We start from the raw sequence: 20,270 nt of genomic DNA, 5'->3' as shown, positions 1-20,270 counted from the left end.
GTCATCCAAATAATGTTCGTAGTATGCATTAGATACGTTTTCCCCCTCCCTTTCTGCCCCCTCCCCCCCGTTGATTTGCACTAAATTTTACTTCCCTCTGTGCATGTGTGTGTTCACCGGTTAGTTCCAATTTAATAGTGAGTACATGTGGTATTTGTTTTTCCATTCTTGAGATACTTCACTTAGGAGAATGGTCTCCAGGTCCATCCAGATTGTTGCACATGGTATTAATTCATCTTTTCTGATGGCTGAGTAATACTCCATGGTATACATGTACCACATTTTATTTTATTTTTATTATTTAAGACCTTTATTAACAGGTGCTTGCAGTTTGTTGACTTCTTTGAAAAAATCAAGTTGTAAACTTTTGTTACAAATTAAAAATGAAGTTCTTAAAAATCTCAACTTGACCAGATATGAAACAATTTAAAAACCTTTAAAGGCGTATTGAGAAAAACAAGCCTTTTTTAAAAAACATGTTTGTTATTACCAAAAAAGACGTCTTTAGGTAAAAATACTAAAAACCCCGTGCTGCATAGATAATGCAGATAGTTCTAGTTATCTGGTCAACGGGCAAAAAGCAAGCACTTAAGGTCTTCAGCTCCAGTCTTGTTCATTCCTTGTTGCCGGAATTTCATATTCATTTTTTCTTGTTGGATGACTAAACCAGACGAGGGTAGAGATGGTAAGCCGGCATTTACTCAGCCCCGCCCGGTTCAGCCTCAGGAGCGGACGAATTCTCAGCTGGTGAATGGGCTGCTTTTGTCTCTTTGCCGTCTTGTAGTTTAGGGTTTTCTGGGCGTCTGCGTCGGTAATTGAAGTTGCGGCGGTACAGACGTTGAGGCGGCTGCTGACCTTGGGCCTCATCTCCTTGATTCTCTTTATCCTCTTTATTGCCGTCCACTCTGGGCTGTCTTTGGCAAGGAGGGCCCCTGCGGAATCGTGGTCTATAAACCCGATACATATTCTGTCTTACTGGTAATCTACCTTGTTCTCCTGCACCCTGGTCGTCAGCCCCCTCCATCACTTCTCCCTGTACAGGAGGGTTGGAATACTGTGGTCGACGCCCATAGGGTCTCCGCATGTAGTAAGGTGGGAACCTTCGCCTGCAGTAGGGCGGGCGTTGTTGGGCCTGGCCTTCAGGAGCGCTCTCCGATCCCTCATTCTTTTCCCCACTCTCACTGTTCTGGTAACTCTGCTGGTAATTGCGTGGAGGACCCCTGCGACGTGGATAGCATCTGTAATGGTTACAGTCTGCTGCATATTTACTGCCTTGAACTGGAATTCCACCAGGGCCTGTAACATTTGCTGCCTCTGCACCCTCTTCTCCTTCAACAACATCAAACTCCACAGTTTCTCCATCTCCTACACTGTGAAGGTAATTCCTGGGGTTATTCTTTATGGCAGTCTGGTGTACAAATACATCTTCTTTGGTGTCATTCCAGTTGATGAAACCATATCCGTTTCTTACATTGAACCATTTTCCTGTCCCCAAAACCTTCGTTGTGATGACCTTCTTGTCCCCTCCGGCAGGCTCCGCCGACGTGAGGCCGCCCGGGCCACCGCTCCCTGTGCCGCTGCCCGTGGTGCCCAGCTTGGTGTCGGCACCGCTGAGGGCAAGGGGCGGTGGGTGGTTGCTGGGTCTTGGCCTCGCTGCTCTACCACATTTTATTAATCCACTCATGAACTGATGCGCACTTGGGTTGATTTCACATCTTTGTGATTGTGAATTGTGCTGCAATAACACTCTTCTCTGCCTCTTTGAATGATTGGCTTATCTCAAGAGCCTTGTCTTCAAACTCTGAGATTCTTTCTTCCCCTTGGGTTAGCCTGTTGTTAAAGCTTTCTACTGTGTTTTGAAATTCCCTAAATGACTCTTATTTCTTTAAGTTCCATTATATCTTTCTTTATGTTGTCTAGCTCTCTAGCGACTTTTTCATTTTTTTTCATTGATTTCTTGAAATATGTTTTTGTTTTCTTTTTGTTGATTTTCAACTTTCTCTTCAATTCCATCCATCTTATTTGCCATCCATATTTTGAATTACATTTCTGTCATTTTGGCAATTTCCTTGTGGGTGGAGTCCACTACTGTAGCTTCATTGTTCCCTTGGAGGTGTCAAACTATTTTGTTTTTTCATGTAACCAGGGTTCTTTTGCTGGTTTCTTCTCATTTGGCTCCTCTTCTCTGGCTCTGGGTTAATAGGCTTGCAGGGCACCTGTTCTCCTTTGCTGGGACTCTCTCAAAGTCCAGGAGTGACAGCTACTCAGGGCTGGGTGGTCCTGAGTGAAGTTTTGGGCCTCGGGGAGGTTCTACTGGCCCAGTGGTAGTGGTAGGGACTCAGTGGTGGGGTTTTGGGGTCCAGACATAGCTCTGGAGTCTCAGGGGTGTAGTTGCAGGCCCAGCAGGGGCCCAAGAGCTACAGGGGCAGAGCCTTGGACTTGGGCACAGTGAGAGCTTCAGATCTGGCTCTGGGGATTTTGGGGGCAGAGCCACCCATATAGGGGAGCTGTTTCACCAGCGTGGGGATTGCTGATGCCCAGTCATGCAGGCAGGGGTTTGTCTTAGCAGCCCAGGGTCTGTGTAGGTGGGCTGGAGCTGCTGGACAGCCAAGGTTGTCCCCTCATACCTACGACCCAATGAGACAGTAGCCCTAGGCTTCGCAAATGGTTCCTGTGAAGCCTGAGGCTTCTCCTGTGTTCTGCTCCTATGCCAGGGAGGAGGCATGCTGAGCCCCCAGTCACAGGGCATGACATGGGAGTGAGCATCTGTTCCCTCCCCAGCCCATCAGGGTGATGCAAAGTCTACTGCTGGAAGGCTGGGTCCTGAGTAGACCTGGCTACATGCACCACAGTGATCAGGATGTTGTCAGTTGCAAAAACCTGGGATTGACAGACACCAGATCTCTGCTGCACCTGCTGTCTGGTGAAATGTCTCTGCACAGACTCTGAGTAGCTCCCTATCAGCCCACAGGTCTGCAGTGGAAGAGCGGAAACCCCCCACAGGTCGAGCTGCCTGTAACTTTTGTTTCTCTCTTAAAAAGCCATGCCCTCTCAGGTTGCCTCTGTCCTGCACTCTTCACCTCTTCCCAGCAGCGAATTAAATTGGGACCCTCAGTTTAATCTCTGAGATGGTGGGTGATGCTTGTAAGAATCAGCCCCTTCCTGTTTGATTGAGTTGGTAGACGCTGTTATGAGCTATTCTCCCTGTCAGTGGTTGATGCTTGCAGGAAAGAGCCAACTGCTGAGATGTTCTTTTGTGCCTGTGATAAGCTCTAGTCCTTCAGGGGGGCATTTGAATGCCCCAGGCATTGGGAGGGGCCCTGTAGCTTCCAGGGGGTTGCTTGTTCACCACCACAGCAGAGGTGGGTGTAAGAGCGAGGCAGGGCGTGGTAAGGTTGTGTGAGCGTGGAAGGCTTTGCAAAGCCTTGGCAGGGCTTAGAGGTTGTTTTCCTGGACACTGGGAGGAGGGTCAAGGTTGGCTCTCCAGACCTAGGGGCCCCAGAAGGATCGAGAAGAGCGGGAGGGAGGAGGCACTTCCCAGGCGGCCCGGCCTCCACTGTCGCGGCTGGTGGTCTGGCCCTGCTTCAAGGGGTGCCCTCGCCCCTCTTCTCGCCCGCCTCCCCCACTGAGGGCTTTGCCCTCCAGCCCAGTAGTGGCCCCTTCAGGTTCCCGCCGACTCTTCTGCTGCCCCTCTCCAGGGCCCTACTTCCACAGCGAAATGAGAACTGAGGGGTTAACGAGGGGCTTTCTCCCGGCATGGAGGGTGGGCGTCCGGGCGGATCGCATGGCTGAAACCACCCCAGCGACAAAAAAATGTCCATCTGAGAAGATCCACCAGTTCTTTTTTGGGGAACCGCCAGCCCACCCCCAGGGAGGGAGGGGTGGCTAGGCCAGAGAACCGCCTCCCTTACTCCTATCCCAGAGCTCATGCGGAGCAAAGTGAACTGAGGAGGCCAGCAGTGGAGCGGGAAGGCCGAGCTCGCTCTCCCAGCCAAAGGGAACTTTAATAAGGTGGTCGGAGTTGGCGATGGGGCGGGCAAGCAATTGCGGGCTGGCGCGGTGTTGGTGAAGGAGAGGAGCCCTTGCCCAGCACCCCAGCTCCCACACTCCTTTGTACTGCGCCTAGTCTGGAGTCCCCTCCACATGTGGGGGCGGAGTGGGGGTGCAGGCACGTGTCCTAGGTCACGATCCCGTGAACGCCGTGCTGATTGTGCGTCCTGCTCCGCGCTCACCCTAGGCAGGAGTCCAGGCTCTGGGGCGCACTGGAGAGCCGGCGGCTTCTGCTGCGGAACCAGTCATGTTGTCTTGGCATGCCCAGGGCTGGTCAGCCACAGACTGGTTAGCAAAGGTGGGAAGAGGCCAAGCTGGGGGAGGAGGACGCCAGGCAAGAGCAGGACTAGTTGTTGGTGTTTCTATTTCTTTTTAATAACAGGAGCGTGGAGCGGGGCGCGCAAGGTGAGTGCGCCGCTCACGGGATCGTTACTAAGGACACCTGCACCCCCACTCCGCCCCCACATGTGGAGGGGACTCCAGACTAGGCGTAGTACAAGGGAGCGTGGGAGCTGGGGTGCCGGGCAAGGGCTCCTCTCTTTCCCCACCAATACTGCGCCAGCCTTGGACCTCCAGAGGGGAGCTGTCCGACCCCTGGGGCCTCTCTGGGGACGTTCAAGCGGCAGCAGCCTCAGACATGGCCCCGCCTGAGGTGCGTTCCCTGCACCTTGTCAATTCTATAATTGCCGAATGAGCAAGTCACTTCAAATCTCCCCTCGGCTCCGCTAGGCGGAAGCCAAATTGACCCCTCATCCGGCTGGAGCCCCGCGCGCCCAGGAACCCGCGTCGCCGCCTGGCAGAGGGCGCTGAGAGCGGACATTTACTAGAGAGGCGGTGAGTTTCTGGAAGCGTGGCTCCGGGAGGTGCGGAGGAACGTGTGGGCTAACCTACCCGGCGAAGGCATTGGGCTCTCCTGGCTCTCGCCAGCTCCGCTTTGGGGATGAGTGGGGAGTATTGAAATCAGCCTGGCGCCCCCAATCTTATTCTTTTTCCCCGAAGCCCTCCCTCATCTCCTCACTCCTCACTTTGGGCTTTTGTGGTCTCTCACTGAACCACTTTCTTCTGCCTTAGGACCCGCTAGAAGTGGCCAAAGGTGAATCCCAGCAGCAGCGCCTGGCCGCTGTAGGGAACTACAAGGTGCTTAGCGACCTGCTGGACTTAAGTACATAGTGAGAACTTTCTCGGCATCTTGGGGTTCTGCTGAGGTTTACAAAAAAGAAATAACAGGAAAAAGAAAAGTCGATGTGGAGGTTAGGCAGTGTGAACTCCATCTGCTTTGACTGGTAGTTCTCCGGGCTTGATGTCTAGCTTCATCGAACTGGGTATCTGAACTTAGATGTAATGACTAGACTTGCAGATTTAAAACTTTAATGCTACAGAGGTCTTTTGATTTAACCAGTTAAAGGAGAACAGTGTAATCATGAGTCACCCTCTGGCCCTGATGGTTTTTAGGGACTTAGGGATTTTATATTAAAAAAGAAAATTATTTTTTTCAACATCCTTTTTCATTCCCCTCCCTGAGATATGGTTGATACAGTTTATGGTACCTGGAAGACGTCATTTATAAGAAAGCCAGTCCAGGACTAGAATTCCCAGCCGTTTAAGCTGGGCACTTTTATTTTAAGACTGGTTTAGGATTTTTTTTTGACATGGAAATAATGTAATGACTTAAAAATACCAGCTGAAAGCAAAAGGCCCAATGCCCTTTCTTTTAATGGGTTGGATTTCATTATTAACTTTTGGTAGGAAGCAGGACCAATACCTGCTCTATATAATAACTGTATATAATGAATCTTTACTGTTTTATTGACCAAGATTTTTACTGCATATGTGCAAATGTAATGTAAATGTAATGAGATTCATTTTCTTCCAAAGCGAAGATCATAGTTAAAACTTTACAGTTTAAACAAAATAATCTTAGACTCTTTCATGTAAGTGACTGGTTTTCCAGAACAGACCTTAACCAATGTTTTCAAATAGTCTTAGGAAATAGTATCACTTGATGTATTTGCCTTATATTTGTGGACTGTTACTTAAAATGTTAATGAAATGAATTATACAAATGAATAGAAATTTAGATTTATTTTCAGATGCCACCCATTAAATGAGTGAGTTTTGTCCTACATTCAGATTAAATTACTAGCATCTAGAATAAGTTAAATTAGATTCTCATTCCTACAGTATAGCTGTCTTTAAATTTACTTTCCGTGTATTTATAACTAATCTACTCCATTATTAAACATTTATCCCATTGATGTACTTTATTTTTCTAACCTTTAAAAACTCATAATTTTTGTGCATTTTTCTTTTATTTCCTAGAGTAGTTGCTAGGATTTTTTATTTCATAATAATTCTACATATTTATGGGGTACATGTGATATTTCATACATGTATACAATGTGTAATGATCAAATCACAGTAATTGGGATAGCCATCACCTCAAACGTTTATCGTTTCTTTGTGTTGAGAACATTCCAGATCTTCTCTTCTAGCTATTTTGAAATATACAATAAATTATTGATAACTACAGTCACCCTACTGTGTTACTGAACACTAGAAATTATCCTTTCTACCAACTGCATTTTTGTATCCATTAACCACCCTCTCTTCATTCCCCTCTCCCTTTCCCAGACTCTGGTAACCACCATTCTACTCTCTACTGCCATGAGATCAACTTTTTTCATGCCCACATGAGTGAGAACATGCGATATTTGTCTTTCTGTGCCTGGCTTATTTCATTTAACATAATGTCTTCCAGGCTCATCCATGTTGCTGCAAATGACAAGATTTCATTTTTTATGGCTGAATAACATTCCATTGTGTATATATACCATATTTTCTTTATCCATTCCTGGATCAATTGCCACAGGTTCATTATCTATCTTGGCTATCGCAAATAGTGGTGTGATAAACATGGGAGTGCAGATATCTTTTGAATATATTGATTTCCTTTCTTTTGGATATATATTCAACAGTGGGATTGCTGAATCGTATGGTAGTTCTATTTTTAATTTTCTGAGGAACCTCCATTCTGTTTCTCATAATGGCTGTACAAATTTACATTCTCAACAACAGTGTGTGAGAGTTCTCCTTTCTCTGCATCCTTACCAGCATCTGTTATTTTTTGTCTTTTTGATAATAGCCATTTTAACCTGGGTGATAGGATATCTCACCGTGGTTTTGATTTGCATTTCCCTGATCATTAGTGATGTTGAGCATTTTTTCATATGTCTATTGACCATTTGCATATCTTCTTTAGAGAAATGTCTATTCAGATCATTTGCTCATTTTTTAATTGGATTATTTGTTGCTTTTTTGCTGTTGAGTTCTTTATATATTCTGGTTATTAATTCCTTGCCAAATGAACAGTTTGCAAATATTTTCTCCCATTCTGCAGGTTGTCTAGTCACTCTGTTGATTTTACTTTGCTGTGCATAAGCTTTTGAGCTTGACGTAATTTCATTTGTCTATTTTTGCTTTGATTGCTTGTACTTTTGAGGTCTTACCCAAAAATCTTTACTTAGAGCAATGTTCTGAAGCATTTCTCCAATGTTTTCTTCTAGTACTTTCATAGTTTCAAGTCTTACATTTAAGCCTTTAATCTATTTTGCTTTGATTTTTGTATGTGGTGAGAGATAGGGGTCTAGTTTTATTCTTCTGCATATGGATATAGAGATTTCCTAGCATGATTTTTTGAAGATGCTGTCATTTCCCCAACATATCTTCTTGGCATCTTTGTCAAAAATGTAAAAACTCATAATTTTTAATAAACATTCCAGAAGGAAGGTCCATTTTATCTCATAAAGAGAGTGTGAGAATTAAATAGAAGAAGCTTTATAAAGCGTTTAGCACAATATCTGTAATTTATTAAGCACCCTATACATGTTCATTCCCTTTTTATTTCTGGTTCCATGAGAAGTTACAAATCAATTTTGATATGAAACCATGTTGGGAAATCTTGAAAATTTTGGATGTTCCTTGGAGAAGCATCTGTTTTGAATTTCTAGATTATGTCCTTTCTGAACAAGATGGTGGGCCTGTTATTATTTGTAAATGTTCAACAAGAGGTTCTGTAAGTCAGAAAAATTAAACTCTGTTTACAAAACTGGAGTCATTGGAAAGGTTCATTGCATTAAAAAATCTTGGGATTCAGAAATTATTGGGGAAAAATGGGGCAACTTACATTCTTATAACAGCATGCACACTGTTAGAAGAAAGGATGCTTCAGTTCCTCAAATCTGTTTGAAAGGTTTGAGGAGGAGAGATTTACTTCACCGGGTAGTTATGCGACCTAAATGAGCTTATGTATGCCAAGAGCTTAGTATGATCAATATATGTTAGTTCCTTTTGTGATGTACTTTTGTTTTCATATATTCTTTTTTTTTTTTTTTTTTTTGAGGCAGAGTCCCGCTCTGTCACCCTGGCTAGAGTGCCGTGGCATCAGCCTAGCTCACAGCAACCTCACACTCCTGGGCTCAAGCAATCCTTCTGCCTCAGCCTTCCAAGTAGCTGGGACTACAGGCATGCGCCACCATGCCAGGCTAATTTTTTCTATATATTTTTAGTTGTCCAGCTAATTTCTTTTTATTTTTTAGTAGAGACTGGGCCTTGCTCTTGCTCAGGCTGGTTGCGAACTCCTGAGTGCAAACGATCCTCCCGCCTCAGCTCCCAGAGTGCTAGGATTACAGGCGTGAACCACCATGCCCGGCCTGTTTTCATATATTCTAACATATTTTATTTAGATAATAACAAGCTTGAAATTATTTCCCTCAATATATTGAACTGATACTTAAACCTATATATGCAGTGCTATCAAACTGCCATAATTATTTAAAGTGGCTATCATATCATAATGTGGTTATTTTTGCATGGAACACAGCATATTCTTGGTGTTTATTGTAGGTAATTATTTAGTGATTATGCAATTACATACCAGCTGTCTTGAACCAAAAATCTTCCCTGTGCTGGTGATACTACATCTCATTGTGTCTACTTTCCTGATTCCTTGTTGTACATATATTATTCTTAATTTCCCACCAACCTTGACTTCCTTCCTTAGATAATGTTTCCTCTCTTCCCAGCTTGGAGTCTTGTACTACAATTTTTGGATGTATGCACTCTTGTTCTTGGGCTGTTCACATGGAAATCTGCCCCTCTTTCATTCATGAAACCATTCATGAAATTTCAATAAGAAATTCTACTGTATTTTAATCACTGGCATTAATTGGGCAAAACAAAAATAATCAGTTCACCTTCCCTGGGTGGAAAAAGTGCTCAGTGTCATGGCGAGGACAGATTATTGTATTATATAGGATGATAAGTGCTATAATACAGATGGCCCAGGAAGTAGTGGAAGCAATACTTGCTTATGAAAACTTCAAGGCATGTTCTATACCAATGAAAATGATAATCTATTGTGCAATACAAGAAGCAGAGGATTTATGCCTGGAGACATCTCCAATTAGACAAGTGGTCTTAGTGAAGTGAATTACTGTCTCTGAGCATTAGATTTCTCACATTTAGAGCAAAAGTTTTGAACAAGATAATGGTTTTCAAAGTATGTTTCTTAGACAATTACTCATGTGCAAATAAAGAGCTCCATGGTCAAATATACTTGTGTATTACTGGTTAAACAAAATTAAGCAAGTTTACTTATTGTTGGATTTCTCAGCTTTAATAGATTATTGCAAATTATAAATATTTAAGAAAGTTATATAATTATTCACATTTTTTACATATGGAATCCCTCTGGATCAGTTAGGAATTTAGTTTGCTATGTAACAATCTCAAGAAATAGTTTTAACTCCTAACTTTAGGTCCTATGATTCATTTTTTATTTTTATATATGGCATGAAATAAATGTCTAACTTGTGTGGAAGTTTTTTTTCCATGTGGTTATCCAATTTTGACAGCATATTTGTTGAAAATATTTTTTCCCCCATTGAATTGCCTTGTCATCTCGGTTGAAAATCAGATGATCACATTTGTGTGTCAATTTCTGCACCCTATATTCTGTTCCATTGATCTATGTGTCTCTCCTACCAATACTACTGTCTTGATTACTGTACCTTTATAATAAATCTTGAATCAGGTAGTGTAAGCCCTTTAATTTTGTTATTCTTTTTAAAAAGTTTTTTTTATTTTTGATTCTTTGCATATAAATTAAGAATTTAGAATCAACTTGTCAGTTTTTGTAAGAAAGCCTTCTGGGATTTTGGTTGGTATTGTGTTGAATCTATTGATCAATTTGAGGAAAATTGACATTTTTATATTATTGAGCCTTCCCAGGCATGAGTATAATATATCTTTCTATTCAAGTCTTATTTAATTTCTCTTAGTCATCTTTTCAGTTTTCAATGTACAGATGTTGCACATTTTTCATCACATTTATCCTTAAATATTTCATATTTTGATGCTATTTTAAATATTTTTAAAATTTAAAATATCCAGTTGCTTGTGGCTAATATATAAAAATACAATTGATTCTTGTGTATTGACTCTATATTCTGCAGTCTTACTAAACTCACTTATTAGTTGTAGCTTTCTTGTACATTCTAGAAGAAATTCTATTTGGACAACATGTCATCCATGAATAATGAGAGTTTAACATTTTCATTTCCAATTTGGATGCCTTTTATTCATCCCTTATTTTATTGACTAGAATTTCTGGGTAGCCTCACCTTGTTACTGACATTAGGGGAAAAGCATTCAGTCTCTCATCAGTAGGTGTGCTATTAGCTGTAGGTCTTTTGTAGTTAGCTTTCATCAGATTGAGGAAAATCCCTTCTATTCTTAGTTTGTTAAGAGATTTAATCAGGAATGGATGATGCATTTTGTTAAATGTTTTCTCTGTGTTTATAGAGATGATTATATGTTTTTTCTTTATTCTTTTGTTAATATAGTGAGCTACTGTGATTGATTTTCTTTTCATTTTAAATTTTTTATTTTTAATTAATATGGGTACATAATAGTTGTATATATTTATAGGGTACATGTGACATATTGATACAGGCGTACAATGTATATTAATCAAATCAGGGTGATTGGAGTATCCATTAAGCATTTATCATTTCTCTGTGTTAGGAACATTCCAATTCCACTCTTTTAGTTATTTTAAAGTATAACATAACTTAATGTCGGCTATAGTCACTTTGTTGTGCTATCAAATATTGGTCATTCTATCTACAGTGATTGATTTTTGATTATTAAATCTACTTTATAATCTTCAGATAAATCCCCATTTAGTCATTTTTTTTTTTTTTTTTTGAGACAGAGTCTCACTCTGTTGCCCAGGCTAGAGTGAGTGCCGTGGCATCAGCCTAGCTCACAGCAACCTCAAACTCCTGAGCTCAAGCGATCCTCCTGTCTCAGCCTCCCGAGTAGCTGGGACTACAGGCATGCACCACCATGCCCGGCTAATTTTTTTTTTCTATATATATTTTTAGCTGTCCATATAATTTCTTTCTATTTTTAGTAGAGATGGGGTCTCGCTCTTGCTCAGGCTGGTCTCGAACTCCTGAGCTCAAACGATCCGCCCACCTCAGCCTCCCAGAGTGCTAGGATTACAGGCGTGAGCCACCGCGCCCGGCCCCCATTTAGTCATGATAAATTATCCATTTTATGTATTGTTAGGTTCAGCTTGCCAAAATTTTGTTAAGAATTTTTGAATTTAACTTTTTTTATCTTTTTTTTTCAGTCCTCCACTTTCTTTTTATTTATTTATTTATTTTGAGACAGAATCTCACTCTGTTGCCCAGGCTAGAGTGCCGTGGCATCAGCCTAGCTCACAGCAACCTCAAACTCCTGGGCTCAAGCAATCTCCTGCCTCAGCCTCCCGAGTAGCTGGGACTACAGGCATGCGCCACCATGCCCGGCTAATTTTTTCTGTATATTTTTAGTTGTCCATATAATTTCTTTCTATTTTTTTTTAGTAGAGATGGGATCTTGCTCTTGCTCAGGCTGGTCTCGAACTCCTGAGCTCAAACGATCCACCTGCCTCGGCCTCCCAGAGTGCTAGGATTACAGGTGTGAGCCACCGTGCCTGGCCTGAATCTAACTTTTTGAAAGGTTTTCATCTTCAGTTTTTTTGTCTTATAATGTCTTTGTCTGATTTTGGTATCAGGGCAACGCTGTCCTCATAGAATGAGTTGGAAGTATTCTACTCTCTTCTATTTTCTGAAAAAGTTGGTACAGAATAGTAATTATTTCTTCCTTAAATGTTTGGGAGAACTTGCCAGTGAAGTCTGGGCCCAAAGTTTTCTTTGTTAGAATGTTTCTTACCTACAAATTAATTTTTGTAATAGTTATAGGACTATTCCAATTTTGATTTCTTCTTGAATGAGCTTTGGCACTTTTTGTATTTTAAGAAATTTGTACATTTGTCCACTTCCCCAAAGTTGTCAAATTTATTGGCATAAACTTGTTGCTATGTTTTGAATATTTGTCCCCTCCAAAACTCATGTTGAAATTTAATCTCCAACGTGGCAGTATTGAGAGGTGGGGCGTTTAAGAGGCTCTGCCATCATGAATGGATTAATCCATTCATGGATTAACAGATTAAAAGTTAATGGATTAATGAGTTATTACGGGAGTGGAACTAGTGGCTTTATAAGACGAGGAAGAGTGACTCGAGCATAGCATGTTAGCATGCTAGCTCCCTCATCATGTGATACCCTGCACCACCTCAGGACTCTGTAGAGAGTCTCCACCAGCCACAAGGCTCTGATCAGATGTAGCCCCTTGACCTTGGACTTCTCAGCCTCTAGAACTGTAAGAAATAAATTCCTTTCTTAAAAAATAAATTACCCAGGTTTAGGTATTCTGTAATAAGTAACAGTAAACTGACTGAGACAGCTGATAGTATTTATGTATCATGTTAACTTTTGTATTAGTTATCTATTTCTGCATAACAGATTACTAAAAGCTTCGTGGCTTAAAGCAACACACACTTGTTATTGCACCGACTCTGTAGGTCAGGAATCTGGGCACAGCTTAGCTGGATCCTCTATTTAGGGTCTCTCACCAGGCTGTAATCAAAGTGTCAGCCAGGACTAGGATCTCATCTGAAGACTTGACTCTGAAAGGATCCATTTATAAGCTCATGTGGTTGTTGGCAGGATTCAAGTTTTTTATGGGTTGTTAGACTGAGAGCCTTAATTCCCTGTTGGCTGTTGGCCAGAGGTTGCCCTCAATTCTTTGCTATATTGGCCTCTCCAACACGGTGGCTTGCTTCATTAAAGCCAGAGAAATTGTAACAAGATGGTAGTCATAGCCTAATCAGAGAAGTGACATCTCACTACCTATGTCATATTGCATTGGTTACAAGCAAGTCCTTGGGTCAATCCACACTCAGTGGGGAGGGGGTTCCACAGGGGCATGAATACCAGGAAGCTGGGATTATTGAGGACCATTTTAGAGTCTACCTGCCACAATATTTGTAGGATCTATAATTAAGCTCCCTCTCTCAGTCCTGATATTGTTTAATAGTGTCCTTTTTCTTCCTGATTAATCTGGCTAGAGATATATCTTTTTATTGACATTCTCAGAGAACCAGCTTTCCTTTATTGTTTTTCTACTTTCAATGTGTTTGATTTCTACTGTTATTTTAAATTTAGGCTTAAATTTACTTACTTTAGGTTTAATTTGCTCTTTGTCTCCTAGTTTCTTAAGGTGAAAGTTGACATCATTGTTTTAAGATTCTAATTGTTTTCTAATATAGGCATTTAGTGCTATTAATATAAATTTTCTTCTTACCATGGCTTTAGCGGCATCTCACAAACTTTGCTATGTTGAGTTTTCTTTTTCATTCAGTGCAAAATACTTTATAATTTCCCTTTTGATTGCTTTCTTGACCCATGTATGATTGAGAAGTATTTTATTTAGGTTCCAACACATCTAACCCACAAGGATTCATACAGCCTAAAGGTGAAGGGATGGAAAAAAATATTCCATGCAAATAGAAATCGAAAGAAAGCAGGTATAGCCATTCTCATATCAGATAAAATTGACTTGAAATCAAAAATAGTAAAGAAAGACAAAGATGGTCATTATATAATGGTAAAGAGGGCAATTCGGCAAGAAGACATAACAATCCTAAATATTTATGCACAGAAGCACCCAGATTCATAAAGCAAACCCTACTAGATCTAAGCAAAGAGATAAACAGCAGCATCATAATTGCCAGGGACTTCAACACCCCACTGACAGATCTGGACAGATCATCTAGGCAGAAAATAAATAAAGAAACACTGGACTTAACAGGGACTCTAGCTGGGCCACTGACTCCAGTACACAAGGCCACCCTGCAGGAGCATGTGACATGAACACGCATATCACAGAATTATAGTATAACGATGTGTCTGTGCATGGGAAGGACTAGAAAGAGGCTAATCCAGAGTGTCAAGATAATAGTGTAACTTGCCCTGTGAACAAAGTTTGATGCCGCTTTTTAAAAAATAATCCCGTCCCTTAACTACCTAGTTGACCTTTTGAGTTGTTTCCTAGAAATGATGGATTTTCTGCAACACAAAGGAGCTGATATTCTGAAGGCTCCTGGGCAGACTTCCTGATGCCAAGATTCACCATCCCCCACAACCTGCTACCAATGCTTGTATACCCTTGTTAGTTATACTATGACCTGCTCCAATGCATGCGGCCTCTCCTTTAAAAGCCTATGATCTCTGTTAGTTGGAGAGACAAATTTGAGCAGCTTCTGCAGTCTCCAGACAAGATATCTGTCTGATTAAAAATTCCTTTCTTCCTTGGCAATCCTCTTTTGTCAATCCTCATTGTCTCAAAGATTGGATCTTTGTGCGACGAGTAGCTAGACCTAGACCAAAACCTTCCTGAGCTTTCCCTAACAGTAGTAGATGTTTGGATTTCAGGTAATTTCTACCTTCTTTCTACTTTTGTGTGTAGTTTAACTGTTTTATAATGACCATGCACTTTCTATAATCAGAAAAAATAGTTATTTTAAATTTGAATAATAGGTATAGTCTTCATCAAAGAAATGAATAGTCCTACTATGCTCTGTGCTGGTAAAACCACATCTTAGGCTCTCAGTCTCCAACAGGCCTGGAAGAAGCAGTGGCCATGCTGTGAACTGCCTGTGGAGAGGGCCACTTTGCAGGAAAATAGAGGCTGCCTGCAGAGCTGAGAGCAGCCTCTGGCCAACAGTAGCCAGCAAGAAACTGAAGATCTCAGTGCTACAGCTGCAAGGCAATAATATGAGTGAGCTTGGAAACAGATTCTTAGGCAGTCAGGTCTCAAGATAAAAACACACTCTGGCCAACACCTTGATTGTAGCCTTGTGAGACTCCAGGGCACAGGACTTAGTTAAGTCATGCCTGGGCTCCTTCCTGACTCACAGAAACTGTGAGACAGTAAATGTGTATTGTTTTAAGCTGCTGAATTTGTGGCAATTTTTTTGTACAGGAATGGAAAATTAATAAATACTCCTATGATCAGTATGTGAGAATTTGAGATGCTTTATATCCTTGCCAGTCCCTTGTATTGTCAGTGCTTTTCATTTTGGCCATGCTTTGGGGTGTATATTGTGACTTTAATTTGATTTTCCTGATGACTAACAATGTTGAAATCTTTTTATATGCTTATTGGTCATTGGATACACTCTTATGAAGTGCCTTGCAAGTATTTTTCCCATTAAAAATTGAGTTTCCTTTTTATTACTGAGTTTTAGGAGTTCTTTATATATACTGGATATGTGATTTTGTAGGATAAATGGATTAAAAATCTCTTCTCCAATTCTGAGGCTTGCCTTTTTACTCTCTTAATAGTGCCTTTTAATGAAAATAAAAATGTTCTCATTTTTAAATAATACACATCTTAGGCTTAGTGTCCAATGCTAAACATCTAACAGAGGCCTCTCCTCCCCCACAAGTAGGCAATGGTGACTATTTACAAATACACCTTTGTCTTTGAAGGATATCAGAATATGCCACCCCAAAATATGTCACTTTGGCATAAGGATTATTTTGAGCTAAATGCCATTGAGTATCAGCTGGTGCAGGAAAAGTTCTCTGCCCTTCCCATATCTATCTGAAAGCAAGACATATATTTCCTCACTCCTCCATACCAAGGAGGGAAGAAGAATGACCAGTCATTGAAAACTGGCCAAGATGAATTGCATAAACAGACCTTACTAAAATAGCCCTTATATTCCGTTAGTTCCCCCATATATTTCCTAGTTTCTTCCCCACAATTTATTATCCCTTGAAGCCTAAACCCTTTTCCTTTGTTAAAAGGGTATATCAGTATCTGAGTCTATTTGCTTTTTTCAGTTTCACTTCTTTTCTGTAAACTATGCATATAAATATTAACGCTTGAAGGTGCTGACTCAGGAAGGGGGGGTGGGGAAGGGAGGGATATATACCTACATGATGGGTGCAATGCGCACTATCTGGGGAACAGACACGCCTGGAGCTCTGACTTGGGGGGAAAGGCGGTACAGGAGCAACGTATGTAACCTGCAGTTCTGTATCCCCCATAACAAGATGAAATAACAAAAAAAAAATTAACAAAAATTGTGTGCCTTTTCTCCTGCTAGTCTGTTTTTTGTTAGTTTAATTTACAGTGTGCAGGCACTGAACCTAAGAGAGTAGAGGAAAAGATTTCCTTCCTGACATCTTCTGGGAGCAGGGTAATTAAGATGTTGGGAGGTCTGGAAAGCATGCCATAGGAAGACTGGTTGAGGGGATGTCAAGCTTGTGGAATAAAACACTGCTGGGCTGGAGGATTTGTGGGAGAGCTGTTAAGGAGGGGGAAGAAGAAAGGAAGGCAATTAACATTTGTAAAGCATGTACTAAGTGCCTGACCCTGTGCTAGGAGCATTAGAATATTTAATCTTCGGATAGGAAACTGAGGCTCAGAAATATTAAGTAATTTGCTCAGAGTCACAGAGCTAGAAACTGATGGAGTTTTGTTTCAAAAAGGTCTTCTGGAAATTTCACTTGTATGTATACACCCAAAAGAATTAAACACTCACATTCAAACATGCATATTCATAACAGCACTATTTACAATAGCCAAAAGTTGGAAACAGCCCCAATTTTATCAATGGATTGTAGTGTGTGTATATAGATATATGTATATACACACACATACACACACACACAGTGGGATGTTTTTTAGCCATAAAAAGGAATGAAGTACCGACACTTGCTACGACTTCGACAAACCTCAAAAACTTACAGTAAGCAAAATGAACCAGACACAAAAGGTATCATTCCTTTTATATGAAATTTTCAGAATCGGTAAATCCATAGAGACAGAAAAAAAAACTGGTGGTTGCCAGGGGATCTGGTGAGGGAGAAATGGGGAGCAACTGCTTAATGGGTACATAGTTTGAAAATGTTGGTGATGAAAATTGTTGCACAACGTTGTCAATGTACTCAATAACACTAAATTGTTCCCTTTGAAATGGTCATTTTTATGTCATGTGAACTTCATCTCAAAAAAAAAAGATCTTCTAACTCCAACTACAGTGCTCTTTTCATTCTTTAAGACCATCTGTTTCTCTGGGGAGAGTAGAAATTGGAAAGCACATTGTGGCTCAATATAAATGAGAATTTTCTAAGAGAGTTATCCAATAGTGTAATAAGCTGACTTATGTTGAATACTTACACTAGAAGGATTCTAGCAGAGACTGGACAACTGTCTTTAATGAATATTATAGAAGAGACCTCTAAGTCTCCCTCCAACTATTAGATTCCACGATTCTATCTTCTTGAATAGTTTATCTCTTGGCAAGATCAGAATTCAAACATAATACAAGACAGAGTATAGTCAAATAGTGGTCTTGGTCTTAATGGTCGAGACTACAAATAGAAGACAATTTATAAGGCAAATGATCAACTTTGATAATGAAGGTTATATTTTTTATGTTACAGTTTTGGAGAATGTTGAAAACAAACTAAGCAATCAAATAGCTAATGTGTTAAAGTATGGTATGTGTTTATAATGTTTCTACAAATGCTATGTTTAATTCACTATCGTAGGACTTTTATTTTTTGGGGGATATACATGGTCTTATTTATTATTATTTAACTCAAAAAATCTTATTTTTGGCTGGACTCAGAAGTAGATGCTCTCAGAGAGGACAGCCTACGTCTTTTGACAATCTGTTCCTGGTGCTTTTCTTTGGCCTCCTTTATTCTCTTGGCCAAAAGTTTAGCATATTCTGCAGCCTCTTCCTTATTTTTCTTAGTATGTTGTTTCTTTAGAGCAATATGCTGGCGTTTATGTTGCAGGACATGGGGAGTTAAAAGCCACTGAATCTTGGGTGCTTTGGTCTTAGGTTTCTTACCTTCTTTGTTTAAGGGGTTCCTTACAACATATTGGTGAACATCATCTTCTTTTAAAATAAATCATTTGAAAACAAAGCTCATTTTGACAAAGTTTACATAGGTAGCCAGTGGTATTAGCTAGTGGTGGCAATGGCTGAGGAGGCAAAATTAGTCTTGTAGAAAAGCTAAGATAGGCTGGGCCCGGTGGCTCACACCTGTAATCCTAGCACGCTGGGAGGCCAAGGTGGGCGGATTGTTTGAGCTCAGGAATTCGAGACCAGCCTGAGCAAGAGCGAGACCCTGTCTCTACTAAAAAATAAAAAAAAAAGAAAAAAAGAAATTAGCTGGACAACTAAAAATATATAGAAAAAATTAGCCGGGCATGGTGGCGCATGCCTGTAGTCCCAGCTATTTGGGAGGCTGAGGCAGAAGGATCCCTTGAGCCCAGGAGTTTGAGGTTGCTGTGAGCTAGGCTGACGCCACGGCACTCTAGCCCCGGCAACAGAGTGAGACTCTGTCTCAAAAAAATTAAAGAAAAAAAAAAGGCTAAGATAGGGAGGGCCATAAATTCTATAATACAAGGTTCAGCGACCTGGACGTGAGGGACAAGCCCAGGCCACAGATGCACATACAATTCAGGTCACTGAAGAGAGTATATTCCTTCCAAGTAAGGACTCTAAGCTAAAACCTCCCTTGTCTGGCGAAAGGGAGTACTCTGTTGAGATCTAAATCAAAGGAAATTCATATTTGGAATGCATGCATGTGTTCCTTATATCTATTTTAAGTAAGGAAGTTTCTGAAGTTAACAAGGATATTATTACAGCTGACAGCAATATAGCATAGTGGTTTAGAGCCTGGCCTCTGAAGTCAGATTCGAGTTTAAATCACAGCTCTGCCACTTATCACATTACTCTCAACCTTTTATGGCCTCACTTTTCTCATTCATCAATAGGGGAAAATAATAGTACTGGTCTTACAGGGTAGTTGTGAACACAAAAAGCTCTTGGCATCACTCTTGGTACATGGTAAGTACTCTGTAATGTTAGCTAATATTATGATCATATGTGCCGCCTGATGAAAATTTTAAATGGAAAAACAGAACAAAACACAAGCTGTGAACTAAATTGACAAAGATCCTTTTGGAACAAACGAATTCCAAACATTCATTCAACAAATAATCATTTCGGGCCAAATGCCTTGCACTGGGTTTTACTTATGACACATAAACAATAAACCGTAACAGTTATTGTGTACTCCCGCGTGATTAGGGAACCGTTTAAGAGGCTTAAAAATCGGATGTAGCGCATTGGCTAACGGAATCACCCAGAAGGCTTTGCGGTCATCCCTTCCGGTGGCCGTGGCCGTGGCCGTGGCCGTTGCTAGGGCCAGAAGCTTGTCATCAGGCTCTCATCATTTTCTGGCAGATCGTGAGGTGCGAATTAACTGGAACTTCCCCCGTTGGCGTTTCTCTTCCTCAGTTTCTTTTTCTTTAATTTTTTATGGTCCCCCTTTCTGTTTCCAACTTGCTGTTCGTCAAGTTTCTAACCAAACTGTGAGCTTCCACTACAGGGCCTGAAGCCTAATTTTTCAGTCACTAATGTCTGACTTCCAGTAGGCGCTGAGGTTTTATTTGCTTCCTTGATCTTTATTTTCAGTCACTTCACTAAATTCTGCTCACCCTTGATCCCTCATTTTACCACTTTTGTTCGAACCCCCTTGCCCCACCCCCTTCCCTTTCCCTCCTTTTTTCCGGACTCTGTGTGCGCAGGACGCCACGCCCATTACCCCGCTTGCCCCGCCCCTCACCCTACCGGCTCCACAGGCCCCCTCTTCTCCCCCTCTCCCCCTCCTTTCCTGGTCCTTGGATGCACCACGTGGGTGGGAAACGCGGTGAGGAGGAGACTCCTCTGCTCCCCG

At 41.3% G+C, this 20,270-nt stretch overlaps 1 pseudogene; it reads right to left on the bottom strand.

Moving 5' to 3' along the window:
- Nucleotides 1-697: 697 nt before the first annotated feature.
- On the bottom strand, nt 698-20,135 carry LOC138378883 (Y-box-binding protein 1-like; annotated as a pseudogene).
- Between the last annotated feature and the right edge of the window lie 135 nt (nt 20,136-20,270).

Source organism: Eulemur rufifrons, chromosome 30 (assembly GCF_041146395.1).
Source record: "Eulemur rufifrons isolate Redbay chromosome 30, OSU_ERuf_1, whole genome shotgun sequence".
Taxonomy (NCBI): Eukaryota; Metazoa; Chordata; class Mammalia; order Primates; family Lemuridae; genus Eulemur; species Eulemur rufifrons.
The sequence above is the reverse complement of the archived record's forward strand: the minus strand, read 5'-3'. Positions and strand labels throughout refer to the sequence as shown.